Here is a 17443-nt window from a genome sequence, read left to right as displayed (position 1 = left end):
GTCTCCCACACCACCTTTTCCACCTCCATACCTTCTCTCTGGAGCCCCCATCTTTGACCTTACTTTCAAAATGCTCAGAAACACAACAAGTCCAGCTGTTCCCTGGTGTCTGCAGGGATTGGTTCCAGGACCCCGGTGGACACCAGAATCTGCAGATGTTCAAGTCCCAGAATAAGGGCCCCCTTGCATCTGTGGATTCGACCAACTGTGATTGCAAACATAACACATGGTCTGCAGTTGGTAGAATCCATGAATTTGGGACCTGAGGATGCGGAGGGCCAAATGTATTGGCTTTAAAACTTAGACATTTTCTGGAAGACCACTGCAATTGAATGTAACTCCCTGAGGAGGCAGAACCACAGAAGATGGAATGCGGGGAACTGGCTGATCTACTCTAGACAAAAGCGTTTCCCAGAGAAAAAGGATCCTGCATGAGCAGCCCATTTCTGCTCTTTGGATGATATAAACAGAGGAAAATGAAAAAAAAACAGAAAACCTGGGAGAGTAACTGGCATGCGTCACAGGAGTCTTAGATATACACAGACCTTACAGACAGCAGCAAGTATCTTAGTCACAGGGACTAGCCAAGAGCATCATTCAACAGAACCCTTACAAGCCAGCACCCTTGCTTAAGAACTTGCAGAGGCTCCCCCATTTCTCATGGTGCTAAACTCCTCTCCCCTCTCCGGGTTGGGATACGCTATCAGCTAACCCCATCTTCATCTTCTTTTTTTCCCAAGCTTTACCTACACTCACCTGCTCTATGTCCTCCTCCAGACCCCCTGAGGCCCATGTTCTCCCTGCCACCAAGGACTAAGGCTTCCACTTTCATTCATGTGGGGCACTGCTCCTCAAGACGTGGGGCCAGTGTGTAATCTGCAAACAAGACACAGTGAGACCACAGAGATAATGAAAGCTCACCTCGTAGCAACTTGACAAAGTAATTTCATGCCTTAAATCAAATAAAAACTTTAGGTTTGTATTTTTCCACTTGTTTTCACTTTATTTCTCCAAAAATCAATTGCCATTATATTTTACAAAAGTATCAAGCCACACTGGATTAGAAATTTTAAAAAACAAAACTGGCCCATCAGCACAGACATTTTAAGGAACACTGCTCCAGACCCCTCACCAGGGGAAAGCTTTCTACACTCTTCTGCTACAACCTAATCTAATTTTCTTCAAAGTAGCCTCTAAAATATCCTCCCCCTGAACAGTGCCACTCCATATGGACCTTCTTCCCCAAGTTTGTACCCATCATCATTTCAGCTGCTGAAAACTGTAAGAAACTAAACAGGAAGGCAAAAACAAATCTTTTGCAAATGCCTTGCACAAAGGAGCCCTGTTTTATCTGCTTGATGCTTCTCTGCACCCATTGCACAGCAGCGAGGCAGCACAGGGCAGTGGTTCCGCCCTTAGGCCAACACCAGAGTTCAAAATGGAACCCAATCCCCAAGGACCATGGCCAAACACTGACCATGTGGCCTAAGCCAAGCCCCTTGACACTTCTGTGTTTCCGGTTTCTCTGCTGGGATGTGAGGCTGGCATGGTATGCAAAGCCCTCCCAATTCTAAAATTAAATGATATCTGTTTGTTCTTAGAAAGGCTCTCAAGTTCCTCATGGGCAAAGAGGGAAATAGCTGCCTGCCGCAGGACTGGCGTGTAGGAAAGCACTCTGAAGACTACAGAGGCCTCTGTGAACATAAGGATTATTACTATTATGACGCTGCACATATGAGGTGCCCCAGCAGAATGCATGAACTAATGAAAGAGCTTTCATGTGGTCTGCCTCCAAACAGAAGGAGGAAACTCTGATGAGGGGAGCTGCCAAAAACCCAGGCTCTCTGGGTCTGGAAAAGATGAGCTGGAAGGGATGAAGGAGAGCTGGAAAAGGTCTCATGGAGATCCAAGAAGACAGCAGAGACGAGAAGTAGGTACAGTGAACAGATGCTATAGATGGGAAAGGAGAAGGCAAGGAACAATTCCCAAGTGTCTAATATAGGCTGAGTGTTTACACTTGCGTCCACTTGTGACTGGCCTTAAGTACCCAAAGTAAAATAATATTTGTCCTGCTGTATAGCACAGGGAACTACATCTAGTCACTTATGATGGAACATGATGGAAGATAATGGGAGGAAAAGAACGGGTCACTTTGCTGTACAGTAGAAAATTGACAGAACACTGTAAACCAACTATAATGGAAAAAATAAAAATCATAAAAAAAAATATTTAGAGGAGAAACCCACAGTCTTTTCATTATATTGAACTGCCAGGCAGGGTATATCATAAACTATAACATAAAAGGACACTGTAGGAGTTCCCTGATGGTGCAGTGGGTTAAGGATCTGGTGTTATCATTGCTGTGGTACAGGTTTGATCCCTTCCCAAAGAAGAAAGGGCACTGTGACTGCTTTAGAGCTGTAGCCTCTGACTTATTGCTGGAGATCTTGGGCAGTAGCTGGTAGACCATCTGTCAAGGACACGAGAGAAGATTCCTACTGTGGATGCAACACCCAGAATTCTGGCACCTCATGTAAGTAGAGTATTCAACCCTACCCCCTTATTCCCATATGACTGAGGAAGCCAAAGTAAGGGTGTCGATTTTTTATCTTGACATGTTGTGAATATCTATAAAACATCTATCGGGGAGGGGGCATTTAATACCAAAATAAGCCAAAAGGACATAACCTTAGAATAAAAGATGGTCCTTTCAGATGACTAAAAGACTTATTTAAAATCACAGCATTAGGAGTTCCCGTTGTGGCACATCGGTTAACAAATCCAACTAGGAATCATGAGGTTGCAGGTTCGATCCCTGCCCTTGCTCAGTGGGTTAAGGATCCAGCGTTGCCGTGAGCTGTGGTGTGGGTCACAGAAGCGGCTTGGATCCTGCACTGCTGTGGCTCTGGTGTAGGCTGGTGGCTATAGCTCCGATTCGACCCCTAGCCTGGGAACTTGCATATGCCGTGGGAGCAGCTCAAATAAATGCAGAAAGACAAAAATAAAATAAAATAAAATAAAATAAAATAAAATCACAGCATTACCCCCAGTTTTCAGACTTCACCACGCAATTTGTCATACCAGCAGGTGGGAACCAGCACGGTTACAACAGACAACTTTTTTGACTACTTACAATTTTTAAACTCGAAGATTATAATGCTACAACCAGACACAAAGTCTTTTAGTTTCTCTTAAAGGCTCAAATTCTAATAACAGTATTATTCTTCTTAGATAACATTTTTTGGACCAAATACTACTTCCATTAATCAACACTACTTTCAATGACAAAAAGAACCAGGCCCTGTGCAAGTAATCCACATACCTTATCCTCATGACAGTCATAAGAGGGAGGTACCATTGCTTTGTCCAGTGTACAAGACTGGCAATGGAATTACCCAAAACTGTCCAGCCAGGATTTGAACACCCAGACAGCATATCCTCAAACCCTGTCTCCATAATTACTACACCACAATGCTTAAACACAGACAGACACAAACACACAATCACCCTGAAACTAACACAATATTGTAAATCAACTGTACTTCGATTTAAAAAAAATTGGGGGGGTTCCCATTGTGGCTCAGCAGTGGTAACAAACCCAACTAGGATCCATGAGAATGTGGGTTTGATCCATGGCCTTGCTCAGTGGGTTAAGGATCCTGCGTTGCCATGAGCTGTGGTGTAGATTGCATATGCAGCTCAGATCTGACGTTGCTTCGGATGTGGCATAGGCAGCTAAAGCACTGATTGGACCCCTAGCCTGGGAACTTCTATATGCTGAGGGTGTGCAGGCCTTAAAAATAAATATAAAAAAGATAAATAAATAATTTTTTTTTCTTTTTTTCTTTTTTTTGTCTTTTTGCTATTTCTTTGGGCCGCTCCAGCGGCACATGGAGGTTCCCAGGCTAGGGGTCGAATCGGAGCTGTAGCTGCCGGCCTACACCAGAGCCACAGCAACGCGGGATCCGAGCCGTGTCTGCAACCTACACCACAGTTCACGGCAACGCTGGATCGTTAACCCACTGAGCAAGGGCAGGGACCGAACCCGCAACCTCATGGTTCCTAGTCGGATTCGTTAACCACTGCGCCACGACGGGAACTCCAAATTTTTTTTCTTAACACACACACATACAACTGTCAGGCACTAACAAATTATTTTAAGAAATGGTCTAAAACCATTTACTTATCCAGGAAATTTGTCCTATAGGAATGAGAGTGTCCTTTGGTTTGGTGGAAAGTGAAGCCACTCCTATAATTAAAACATGTATTGCATTTTCCATCATAGTTTTTCATCATATATATCCAGGGGGAAAAAAGAGAGAGAAAAATCTCAGGAAAATAAATCATGAGAGCAGTAAAGATATTTTCTAAGAGCCCTACAATTTTCATAATTACAGTTTACAACGTGGTAGTGAAAATCGCTAGAGGAACGTCTGCCCTTGTCACAGGTGTTAACTTAATATTGTTTGCTCATAATGTTGTCATGCAACTATTACATATTTGCAAGTAACTCCAGGCCTTAAATATCATGTGTTTCCAATCCTGTATCTGTAAGAAGGGCCCCCCAATTGGGTGGGCACTGTCACCAGGAGAAGGGGGTGGGTGGGTGAGGGTGATGAAAGGAGGTTGAGGGGGGTGAAAGGCGGGTGACACTAAAAAAAATCTGGCACATATCTGCCTGTTTGGTTGGGTTATAACTAGTTTTAATTTCAAATAATCCCCCCCCATTTTATTTCAGTTCTTCTGTTGTTTCCACCCAATACTTAGATAGCAACATGAGCCTAAAAAGTTGGGATGGGTCTAAAATTGGGGGGATGGCAAGGCTGAAATGCTTGGCCCAGAGTGCAAACTGCCACTTATGTGGCTGAGCCAGGACAACCAATGTAAACACATAAGCTTGTCCAAATATACACACACTCATTTTTATTTTAAAACTGATTTTGCATCTTAGTAATTTCTTCCTTAAAAATAGCCAAGGAACTCTACTGTTTTGGGCAATTTTTTTAATAAATTGCTATTGTGAAAAGAAATCATAATTATCTATGCGTGGTAGATAGAACCATGACACACAGCTATTTTCTAGTGTTGAAAAAATGTTCCAAGAGGTACCTCAGAGTAATCACTCAAACCAATGTATCTCCATAACGTGTACTTTTTACAAAGTGCTTTATAAATAGTGAGTTAAAATCCGAAGAGTGTTTTTACTGAATGCCACCTGGTCAGGTATTTCCTGCAAGAACAGGACTAAATCTATCCTTCCAATCCTCGTCATGCCAGTCATAGAAAGAAGACGGTTCTCATTCTAAAGTCTGTATAGATTCTTACCTGACTCTCATTACCTGACTTGTGTGTGTGTGTGTGTATGTTTATGCAAAAACAAGCCACAGAGATGATCTAATTCAAGCTGCCTCCAACCCCACTGCCAGCCTCAGAATTTGTATTGATAAACAAATCTCAGGCCCAATATGGGGTATTTTCTTTTTTCAAAGCTACACAATCAAAATCAAGACCAGAATCTAGGTCTCCACCTTTCCTATGTTCCTCCCAAATTAGTAGTTAAGGTGTATTATATCCAAATATCAAAATCTGAAAACACATAAGAAAATAGCAGAGAAAATGCAAGTCTAGAAAGAATATCTATTTTCCTCACCTAATTTTTGAAGAATGTGTAACTATGGTTCTCAACCAGGGTGGATTCCTGTCCCCAAGAGACATTTGGCATTGTGTGGAGATATTTTTAGTTGTCCTAACTGGAGAAATGGGGGTTCATCTAATAAGTAGGGGCTCGGGATGGTGCTCAACTTCCTTCAAAGCATAGGAGAGGCTCTGCAATGGTTAATTTTTGAGGGGGGTCTTTTTTTAGGGGCATACCTGCAGCAAATAGAGGTTCCCAGGCTAGAGGTTGAATCAGAGCAGCAGCTGCCGGCCTACACCACAGCCACAGCAATGCCAGATGCAAGCCACGTCTGCGACCTACACCACAGCTCACGGAAACACCAGATCCTTAACCTACTGAGTGAGGTCAGGGATCGAACCTGCACCTTCACGGATCCTAGTTGAGTTCTCTACCACTGAGCCACAACGAGAATTCCACAACGGTTAATTCTATGTGTCAACTTGACTGGGCCACAAGGTGACCAACTATTGGGACAGACATGATTCTATGTGTTTGTCAGGGTATTTCTGCTTGAGATTAACATGGGAATCAGCAGAGTGAGTAAAGCAGATTGCCCTCCCCAAGGCGGGTGGGCCTCACCCTATCTGTTGAAGACCGGAATAGAACCAAAACGTAGAGAGAGGGTGGATTCACTCTACCCCTCTTCAAGCTGAGACATGTCTTCTCCTCCCTTCAGACTCAGATTCAGCCTGGAATATACCACCTGCTCTCTTGGGTCCCTGGCCTTCTCACCATCAGCTCTCCTGACTTCCAGACATTTGGAGTCACATTGAAACTATGCCATCAGCTCTCCTGGGTGTCTAGCTCACCAATTGCAGATCTTAGGACTTCTCAACTTCCATAACTGCAACAGCCAATTCCTTACCGTAAATCTCTTTATACAGACACACACACACACAAACACACACACACACACACACACATTCTATATCCTATATGTATCCTACTGAGTTCATTTTTCAGAAATCGGTCCACAATGGAGTTCCCGTTGTGGCGCAGTGGTTAAGGAATCTGACTAGGAATGATAAGGTTGCGGGTTCAATCCCTGGCTTTGCTCAGTGAGTTAAGGATCCAGCGTTGCCATGAGCTGTGGTGTAGGTCACAGACGCGGTTCGGATCCTGAGTTGGCTATGGCTCTGGTGCAGGTCGGAGGCTACAGCTCTGATTAGACCCCTAGCCTGGGAACCTCCATATGCGGTGAGTGCGGCCCTAGAAAAGGCAAAAAGAAAGAAAAAAAGAAATCAGTCCTGCAACAAAGAATTACCAGCCCAAAATGTCAAAGCCAAAGTTAAGAATACTGACATTTTCATAATGGAGATATTATTTATTATAACATAAAATCAACCGCATTAATCATCTTTAAGCATACAATTCAGTGGCATTGAGTACATTCATATTGTCAAGCAACCGTCACCACCACATCCATCTACAGAATTTTTCTCATCTTGCAGAACAGAAACTCTGTACCCATTAAATAATAATTCCCCATTCATCACTCCCTCCAGACCCTGGCAACCACCATTCTACGTTCTGTCTCTATGAATCTGACTAGTCTTAAGTACCTCATACAGAATGGAATCATACAGTATTCATCCTTTTGTGACTGGCTTATTTCATTCAGTATAATATCTTTAAAAGTTCACCTACAATGTAGCATGTGTCAGGATTTCCTTCTTTTTCCAGGCGGGATGACATTCCATTGTACCTCTATATACCATGGTTTGCTTATCTATTCATCTACCAGGGTGATTTCTACTTTTTGACTATTGTGAATAGCTCTGCTATAAATGTATGTGGTCAAATATCTCTTTAGGATCTGCTTTCATTATCTTTGGGTATATAAGTAGGTGTGGGATTGCTGGATCATTTGGTAATCACTTTGAAATTTTGAGGAACTACCATACTGTTTTCCATAGTAGCTGCATCATTTTCCATTCCTTCAGGTGTATTTTGAATCGGCAAGGCTCCCAATATCTGAAATTTCCTTCTGTCTGCCCCTTTCTGCTCTACTTCCCTCCACATAGCCTGGCCTTTTCATAAAGCTGGTCATGATCCAATACTTTAAAAACTGGAGCACCTTTAAAGAGAAACCCTAGGGAATGATGTTTTAATACGAATAATCATTTGCTAATGTTCCTTGAGGAACAGTTTCTATAGTGCATCTTAAGCAGGATGAAGGGGTGTATAGGGGCCTGGAGAACGTGGGAGGGAATACACCTGCATGCCCCAGAGATGATCCTTCTCCAAACTCATTCCAAAAGCCACCTCCAGCTCCAGTCTGCGAAACCTGATGGAAATAATTCCCATGCCATTGTGAGTTTTCTAGGTGGCGCCTCCTTTAAAAGGAAGGGTCTTCCTATTTTTGAGATCTCTTATTTACAGACACCTTATGGAAAAAGATTCTGGTTTTACATGGTATAGTACTACTACTGAGTACGCTTTCAACCCAAGGTCAATTATTTCCACAAGTTGATTCTTGGAGAAGTGTAGTTTTACATACTTACACACAAGACAAGAGTGAGTTCAAGATGCTCAAGAAGAGTTCAAATTCCAATTAATTTGTAACTCTGTTCCCAACAAAGACCTTCAGGCTTGTCCTGATTTCTTAACTAAAAAGTATGGTGACATACCTACATGGAACAGTCTGGGAGGGTAAGAAGGTAATATCCCATATATCTAGAGTGCTCTCAGGACCAGCAGCATCAGCATTGCCAGCTGTTAGAAATGCAAATTACTGTCTCTACCCCAGGTCTACTGAATCAGACACTTTGGGGCTGGAGGCCAGCTATCTGAGTTTTACTCACCCTCCTGGTGACTCATAGACACATCTCAGTGGCATCATTGAGAAGCACTGCCTAGATCTTACTTTTACACTCCTGCTATTATGTGAACTTCACAACAACCTTCTGAGGCAGGCAATGCTGGGAGAGTGTTCCTTTTTAAAAATGGGAAGACTAGAGTTCCCGCTGTGGCTCAGCAGAAACGAACCTGACTAGCATCCATGAGGATGTGGGTGCAATCCCTGGCCCTGCTCAGTGGGTTAAGGATCCTGCACTGCCGACAGCTGTGGTGTATATTACAGACAAGGCTTGGATCTGGCATTGCTGTGGCTGTGGTATAGACCAGGAAGTACAGCTCCAATTCTACCCCTAGTCTGGGAACTTCCACATGCCACACCTGTGGCCATGAAAACAAACAAACAAAAAATGGGGAATCTGAGGTACAGAACAGTCGCCTGACTTACCTCAAGTGATATAGCTAAGGAAATGGAGAGTTAGAGAAGATTAGTTTTTTATCGAGTCATGCAAGTTACATTACAGATGATGTAATTAGTATCATCCATGTGAAGGTCTAGAAAAAAATTGGGGGAAATCACATAATCAAGTAGTCTCATTATACAGTGACTAGAACCTAGAGCAGGTTTTATTTATTTATTTACTTATTTATTTTGCTATTTTAGGGCTGCATCCGCAGCATATGGAGGTTCCCAGGCTAGGGGTCAATTCGGAGCTTGCAGCTATCAGCCTACACCACAGCAACACAGGATCTGAGCTGAGTCTGTGACCTACAGAGAAAGGCCAGGGATAGAATTCCCATCCTCATGGATTCTAATCAGGATCGTTAACCTCTGAGCCACAAAGGGAACTCCTAGAAAGAGGTTTTACATTTGAGAAGACCACACAGCATCATAAGGCAAAGCTCATTCTCCATCAAGTCATTCCATTTGAGCAGTGAGCCTCCTCAAATGATAAGTCACTTTTTATTCCCCTGAGGTTCATAGGATAAATACTTAGTTTGGGACCTACTAGATATTTCACCAAAAAAAAAGCAGCACAGATGACTAAATAAGACCATTCTCATCATTAAACAAAAAGTCACCTCTGATAATCAAAGACAACAGGATGAGAAGGTTAAGGATACCAGGTAGGTAAGATTGAAGGAATGGATGGTGGACCTTAATCTGACCAGGGAAAGAAATGAATAAATGATGGAGAGGAAGTAAAAGGATGCAGGGACTTGAGTTCTTCAGGCTGAAAAATCTGATTAGTGACCGAGATGGAGAAATTGAGCTAAATATAAGAAAAAGAAGGAGAAGAAGAGGGAGAAGGAGAAGGAGATGGAGAAGAGGAAGAGGAAGAGGAAGAAGAAGAAGCAGTAGCAGTAGTAGTAGCAGTAGTAGTAGTAGCAGTAATGGTCAAGAGGTATTTAGCAGCTTGGGGTGTTAGCAAGGTCCAGGCTGTGGCCTTGGGAGAAAATGACTGCAGTGGAGTAGAACCAGGGCTCGCCAGTGTAATGGAGAGAAATGAAATGAGAGGCAAGTGTGTTGGAAGGAATTCCCAGTGGTATAAATGACAGGATTTATGGTAGCACAGGGGTGGCAGAAATGAGAAGACCCAGAGCTTAGCACCTAATTCTATTTTAGACGGAGCGGAGCAAGAAGCCAGCCGACGACAGTACTAGTGAGGGGTCAGAACTGAAGGTCATGTACCACCAAGGGAGCAGGGGTTGTAAGTGAAGGGGGAAGCCTGATGAGCCCCAGGCAGAAATAGGGCAGGGCAAGAAGTTCAATGCTACTCTTGTTAACAGTGTGGGAAGATGAGAGGCATGGAACCAAAAGGCTGCAAAGAATGAGCACCCTTGGGAAAGAACCGGTAAAGAGGCTGAGGATATAGGAAAATGTATCAACCTGAGAAGGAGAGTTAGAAAGAACATGGGGCAAAGATTTGGGTTGGAAAAGAGGATTGGGAAACCAAATTAGGGAGAAGAGACACACACAACCCACCTCCACCACCACCTCTTCATAGCAAAAGTACTCTCTTCCCTGGGTGTAAAAATGTTATCCCAAGACCCCAGTGGGCCCCAAACACAACTTCAATATTAAAAAGCTTGTCCAAGTGAAACTTAATTCCCTGCACCTGCACGACCAGGCTACCTACCCAGCTGTAAAGTCATATTTTATTTTGTTGTACAATTTGGGGGACCATGGCCTTCCATTTTAATGTAGTGAAAACCATCTATGAGGTAATCCTCTTCAAAACGGACCTGCAAAATGGGAAGTGAGTTAAGTGTTCTTACCCCTACTTGGCCCATAAGGACACACAGAAGTGACTTTCCCAGGGTTGCAGAGTAAGACAGAGCTAGGCCTGAGAAGACTCCTAAATGAATGATGACAATGATTCTCCAAGAACAAGTCAATATTCCAGGAGGTTCCCAGAGGGTCTGCAAAGCAGGGAGGAACCATGCTGGTTCTGTCTTAGGCCAAGGATTAAAAGAGGGCTGCAGAGGGAAACCATTTATTCTCATTAAATCATCCCAGAAAACTCAACCCTCTGCTACTAGAAAATCTAGTTAAGAAAGAAACAAATTTGGTAAGAAGCAAAGTTACTGGACTCTTACCCTTTGGCTTCAGATTTAGGAATGAGGTGACTCCTCATACCTAAAAAGGGAATTAGCACAGATTCAACATTTATTACCAAACCGAACTTGGGTCCATTGGCCCATCATGCAGCAAAGCCCATCTACTAACACCAGGCTGTGGCGAAGGAAAGTACAGCATTTCTTGCAGGGTGCTATGCAAGGAGAACAGGCCATTTGTGCTCAAAAGACTCGAAACTCCAAAATGGCTTTCAGGGGAGGATTTTTAAAGGCAACGTTTGGGGTGAGGGCAGATGCTTGTGAACTTTTTTCTGATTGGTTGGTGGTAGGTAACCAGGTGATGCTCTGGAAATCTTAATCGTCAACCTCCCACTTCAACTGGTCTAGGGTCTAGGTGCTTGTGGTCAGCCCTTAGTCACCGTCCTCCATCTGGGTGGGGGTCTTAGTTGTTGGAGAACATGTCAAAGATCAGATTGTTATAAATATCCCTGAAGGAAGAAACAGCATTCTATTTTATTGCTGAACTATGGTTCAAGCTACCATTACCTTTCCTGTTTAACCACTTTTCCTTGTTTCCACATTCCCTCACTTTACTGATTAGTAACGATTATACTTGAGTCTACTCTTTGGAACTCAGGGAAGGCCTAGGAGACTAAAGCTTTTTTCTACAAACAAGAAACAGGGAGCAAGGAGGGCCTTTTGAATCCAGGAGGGCACTGCAGGGTCCTACAAAGCTTCAATCCCCTTTTCCTTAATACTCCTCAATTCTGAGGGGAACAAGGGACGGGAACAAGAGAGGGCAAAAAGTTTTAGAGAGGTTAATCATAAACTTGGTTTTAGGGGGACCCAGTTTCACATTTCGTAGGAGCAGGCACTGCGCTAAGACACATAACATGCTCAACTCACTTAATTCTCACAACGACTCTGAAAGACAGGCGTTATTAACACCAACAAGAGGAATAAACTGAGGCTCAGCCAGGTTGAGACATTTCCTCAAGGAACCTGGACATGGTGCCTTGTCCATTGCACCAGGATGCCTCAAAAGATAAAAACAGAGACGTGGAGTCTTAGTGAGGGAAATCAGAGCTCACCCTGGTGCCCCAAGCCCCACCTCCTGCCCCGTCACCTAAGAGTGAATCAGAGCAGGGTGGATCCAAAGAGCAGATCCCTGTGCCCCTCCCCCCACTCTACCCCATTATTACAAGTTCATTTACTACCAAGGCTTACAGGAGAGTCCGCCCAAGTCACATTCCTACAGCAGAAAGTTAGAGGCACTGGTCATCTGCACTAATGAGTAGGTGGTCTCTCAGACTCATTTGTCCCACCTAAGTAGTCTATATACCAAAAAGGGCTTAAGACTGGGGCAACACCAACCCCTCTCCCAAATAATTACTCTGCAACTTTAACAAGGGGGGAACTATTAAAATTAATTGAGGGAAAAGTTGAAGCAGCTGACAGATAACAAATACCTTATATAACTTTCATGTTGGACTCATACCTAAAAAGCTGTCTAAAAACATATATGTATTTTACACACACACACGATATTATTTTTAAGAACTGTGGAATAGCTAGAACATGAAAATCACCCTTTCATGATAAATTCCAGGGCATATTCATAACAGGAGTCAGACAGATTTTGTTTTCCACCACACAGTTATATAAAAATAAACTGTCATCACAACATCCTTGTGGTAGTAAAAGGCCATATTTGCCTGCAGTTAAATCCAACAGCAGCTGCTCTATGGAAAAAGACGGCCCAATAATTGGCTTCTTTCACCTCTGTTAATCACGAACAAAAGTGTCATTCAGTTTCAAAATGGACAAAATGCTCCAATGGATGGTCAGCTAGCTGAGCCAATGGGGTGGAATAACAATAACCCTGTAGCATTTTCCTTTTTCCTTTTGTTTGGCCTTTCAAAGCCCTTAATTAAGACCTGCACAAAGCACCCCTACAGGCCTTTTTCAATGAGGCATTACACGCCTGTTTTCTTGTATTTAAAGAAAAAAAATAGCGGGGATTTTCTGAGACACATTAAACAGAATACACAATTTCCATTTATTTGCAACTGAAATACTGTTAAAATTTTAGAGCTTAAATATTATCATCAGTAACAAAGCCAGTTCTTTGCATTTCAGGCTTGGGGAGTGGAGGATGAAGGAGGGGTTGTTTAGAAGGGAGGTGGGGGGAGGTGGGGGAAGCAGGAGCCTGAGCAGGAGAGGACAGTGCCAACTTGGAGAAGTGCTGTGCAACCATTTCTCCAGAAATAAAACTGTTAGCAGACCTCATTTAGAACGATCGAGAGTGGGCTCCTAAACCTTTCAGTAGCCTAACATACACACACCAAAAGAAAGAGCAAAACGCATGAGGTATTCTTCAAGCAAACAGCTAGTCAATAGGGACCAAAAGTTGGAATTGAAACTGCTTCTTATAAACTCCTTAAATATCATAGAGAAAAAAATAAAACATTTTCACAGTTAAGCAATTTCTATAAGAACTTGTGTGGTTCAATAATTGACTTGGGCCTTTTTTTTTTTTTTTTTTTTTTTTTTTCCTGTCTTGGCTTTAACAAAGCTTCACATATTAAGGTGGATATGAATCAGAATGCCTAGCTTTTAAAATCCTCCATAGCCTAATTAACTTTTCATTATTCAATTTTCCTTTTGCACAACTTTTAAAAGGCTGTTGTGTTCATTTTTAAACGCTCTGAAATACAATCTTTCCGGGTTGGAGACTGTTCTGAAAATACCTAGTCCTGCCCATAATTTGTTCCTCCCTCCCCCCTCTCGCAAATATCCTGAGTGACAGCTTAATGTGACAGCTTTCTAGCCACAATTCACTGAAGGGGAGTGGCAGGTAGGGTTCTCGGAGAACAAATACCTAACAAAGCCATCATTCTGGGGAGTTACTTCCAAACTGTCAATCCAATCCATCAAGGAGAATGTGCTCCACTATTCTCTTGTAAATGTGCTTATTTCAAACGAGGCAGCACTCGGGCAGCTGCCCGCAGAAGACTAAATGACCCAGCTCAAATGTCACCTCTGCTGCGAAGCCTCCCAGCTCCCCAAAGCAGAGCAAGATCCCTTCCTCTTTGCTCCCACTGCCCTTTGTTTGTCCCTCCTGATGGCCCTCCCACACTGGATTTTATTTGTGTTTATGTCTATCTTCTCCACCAAAGCGGGTTACCCATGGCCACTTGGGAGCCAGGGGCGGCAGAGTGGAGGAGGACACGAGCCCCAGAGTAACACCAGGATGGTTCAAATCCTTGTTAAAGATTCTAAAATATGGCCTCGGATGTGTGGCCAAAGTGTCTTGTGCCTCAGCGTTGTGAGCTTAACCTGGGGATAAAAAATACCTTTCTCTTAAGGTTGCAGTGAGGATCATCAAGTGAACTGGGAGATGTAAAGTTCTCCGCACAATGCCTGGCACACGAGGGAGCTCAATCAGTGTTAAGACAGGAAGCATCATCCTTCCCTTCCCTCCTCCCCCCACGAAGGCTGGAGCACACCTGGAAAAACAGGCACACACTCAATGCTCATGGAATAAACTTGTGCTAAGCCTATTAGTTTATTACGTCCATTTCCAAAGGCAATCTTTCAATGTCTTTACATTTATTCAACATTTAAGGGTATATCATGTACAAGGCATAAAGATACGCAAGGGAAGAGCTAAAAAAGATGCTGTGTGTGACTTCATTCCTGCCCCTGTGGCGCTTACAAGCGACTCTGAGCAAGAGGCATCTGGAAATACATGCCTATGGTATTGACGGCTGACGTTATGCTTTCACAATATGTTTGACTGATATGCATTTTCTCAACAGTGTATTACATCACCAGCTATTTAAGAAACTTATGTACAATGTGTCTCATTTTGCTTTGGGAAGAGCAAGTAAGAGAGTTTAAGGACGTTGTATTTCATATACTTCAATGAAGCCTGTAATTCTAACTCTTACTAATCACGCTGATACAGCACATGTACTGGCTCCAGGTCCATAGCCTGGTCCTCTGACAACAGCCATTGCTCTCTGGAGCCCTGTAAGAGTCAAAACTATTTGCACATGAAATTAAAAAAAAAAAAAAAAAAAAGTGGGTCATGAACAAATGTGTAGCAAAATAACTGTTTCCATCATGTGCTTTTCAAAGACTTTATTTACTGCCAAAAACAGAATCACTTGTTTAAATGTTGCAATTCTAGTTAAGATCTACCTTAATGAAATCATTGCTGTTTTAAAAAACCACAATTAAATTTAAATAAATCATTCAGTGTTTTAGCTCTTTTTGAGTTAAAAAGAACATTATGGAAACAAAATGATTTTGCCACACGTTTGCTCATGACCCAATTTCTTTTGTTATAAAACACTAACTTCGTGAGAGTCTGAATAATGCAGTAAAGCTACCAATGAATATTTGCATTTGACAAGGTCAGGCAGATTCACAGCATCCTGTTCTCTTCAGAGGAGACTAATAAGAGAAAAATAGAAATTAACTCTGAAACCAACCAGCGGAGGAAGCTTCCTGAGGGCAGGCAGGGACACTGTCTCTTTCCTCTTCGGTTACTAGACCAGACCACCAACAAACATCTTTTCTCACTCTCTCATGGATATTGCAAATTCATACAAAACAAAAGACAAACCACCATGATAAATTTTGGCACTTTTCTCATTTTTCCATGGAAATACACAAATGGAGGGGAAAATTTTTACCTAGTTGACAATATCTGACAGTAAGTTAACTAAACTATAATAAGAAATCAAACTGTGTCCAGAGTCCTATTTTCTTCATCCAGGAGAAAGTGGTGTCGAGCATTCAGATAGTTACTGCAAAATAATCAATGCTACCTAAATATAATGAATCTGTAAAAGATCCCTGAGAGTTTAAAATTAATAGTGCTGAATTTATCATAGTATCAGGATTACTAAGTTTAGTAGGAATCTATTTTGATGATTGCATTAAAATATGAAAATACCATTTATGAGCAAAATTCTGTTCCTTGAGCTATTACAGAAATCAAACAGCAAATGTCTATACTATGCTGCAAATTTTAAACTCTCAAAATACTCCAGGAAATATATTACAGGTGGGCTTCAATTGTTTCTGCCATAAATAATTCCCCAGCCAATTAAAAACCAGATATGCTTTATTACCTACGTCGTAAGTATTCCTTCGATTTATCCCTTATGTTAGCAAAATGAGTTGTTTCTCCTAAAAACTGATCACTTACAGCAAAAATGTCTTGTAATCATGGAAAACAAAGTTATTTATGTGTACATAAAACATCTCCCTTAAAAAATTTTTAACTAATGCAATAAATGTGATATTTTATTTTCTAACAGTGTAGCTATACCCAAAACAGACTGACATACATTTACATTTATAATATTGAATGACTCTATGATGCCATTGTCATTCTGGACCTTCTCTGAGACAAATGGAGCAGTTAGTATTGTTCAAGGAAATGGGAAGGGATAGAATCTTGACATTGGGTGCCAGGGACCTGGGAGGGAAAGCTCTGAAACTATGTTGCCCCCACCAAATAACAGATTGTAACCTTGTAAATTGTCCATAGAGACACAGGCATATTATTCTACTTGAAACAAAGCCCTGGGCAGAATTAATACTTGAAATTCCTCCTGGCAGAATATTTTCAATTTCTTGCAGAAAATAGACACGTTCACTTCCACACACTTCCACTTGGAAAATGAAATAGAACCTCCCATAATGTTGTGGCTTTGAAATGGAAAAAAAAAAAAAAGTACTCTCAAGGAAAACTCAGCCCTGACCTCTGTTCCTTATTTGAGGGCACTAGATGCAACAATACCTATATTAAAAACTAAACAAACTAAAACAAAGACACCTCTTTGCCAACCCCACATAAACCTCTTTGTTTCATCCCAGGAGTCTGAGTCCACTCTTGACAGGGATCTATTACGTAATGGGTCTCCTCTATACTGTGACAAGGTCAACCTGTGACTGCCTTACGAAAAACATGTTTGCTGTTACGAGTCTAATCTTATTTCCGAAGCTGGCATAACTGTTCACTTAAAATAAGGACATGTTAACTTTGAAAAGAGAGACTACAAGAGAATTATCTAGGCCAGTTTAGTCATGACTTTCTCTTCCTGCAACTTCAGACACAGCCATCGCACTGCTGCTTTAACGAAGAATCTACCAGCCACATCATTCAAGAACTGAGGCCTAAGTCACTATGTCAAAGGTATAAATTATGGTCCAAAGACAGCTCCAGACACTGCTGAGCTTGGATTTGCTTACTGAGCAACCATGTTGTTCCAAACACACTAAATGCTTAAGAGGCTAAAGGGCAGTGGAGGCAATTATTGGAAGGAAATTTCTCACGAGGCCAGAAAGGAATAATTAAGTCTTTGCATGCTA

General features: G+C 42.1%; 1 protein-coding gene across 2 annotated transcripts in view; it reads right to left on the bottom strand.

Moving 5' to 3' along the window:
- The window catches only part of LGR4 (leucine rich repeat containing G protein-coupled receptor 4), a 107314-nt gene that overhangs the window by 69298 nt on the left and 20573 nt on the right, over positions 1-17443 (bottom strand). The window contains exon 1 of one of the 2 annotated variants that reach the window (XM_013994475.2): positions 757-2802. The exons of the other annotated variant lie outside the window; for it this stretch is intronic. The gene's annotated coding sequence lies outside the window, so the exon portion shown is untranslated. Of the gene's footprint in view, positions 1-756; positions 2803-17443 lie in introns of those variants that run through there. 2 annotated transcript variants of the gene reach the window in all.

Source organism: Sus scrofa, chromosome 2 (assembly GCF_000003025.6).
Source record: "Sus scrofa isolate TJ Tabasco breed Duroc chromosome 2, Sscrofa11.1, whole genome shotgun sequence".
NCBI classification, from domain to species: domain Eukaryota; kingdom Metazoa; phylum Chordata; class Mammalia; order Artiodactyla; family Suidae; genus Sus; species Sus scrofa.
This window is presented reverse-complemented; position numbering and strand designations above follow the sequence as displayed.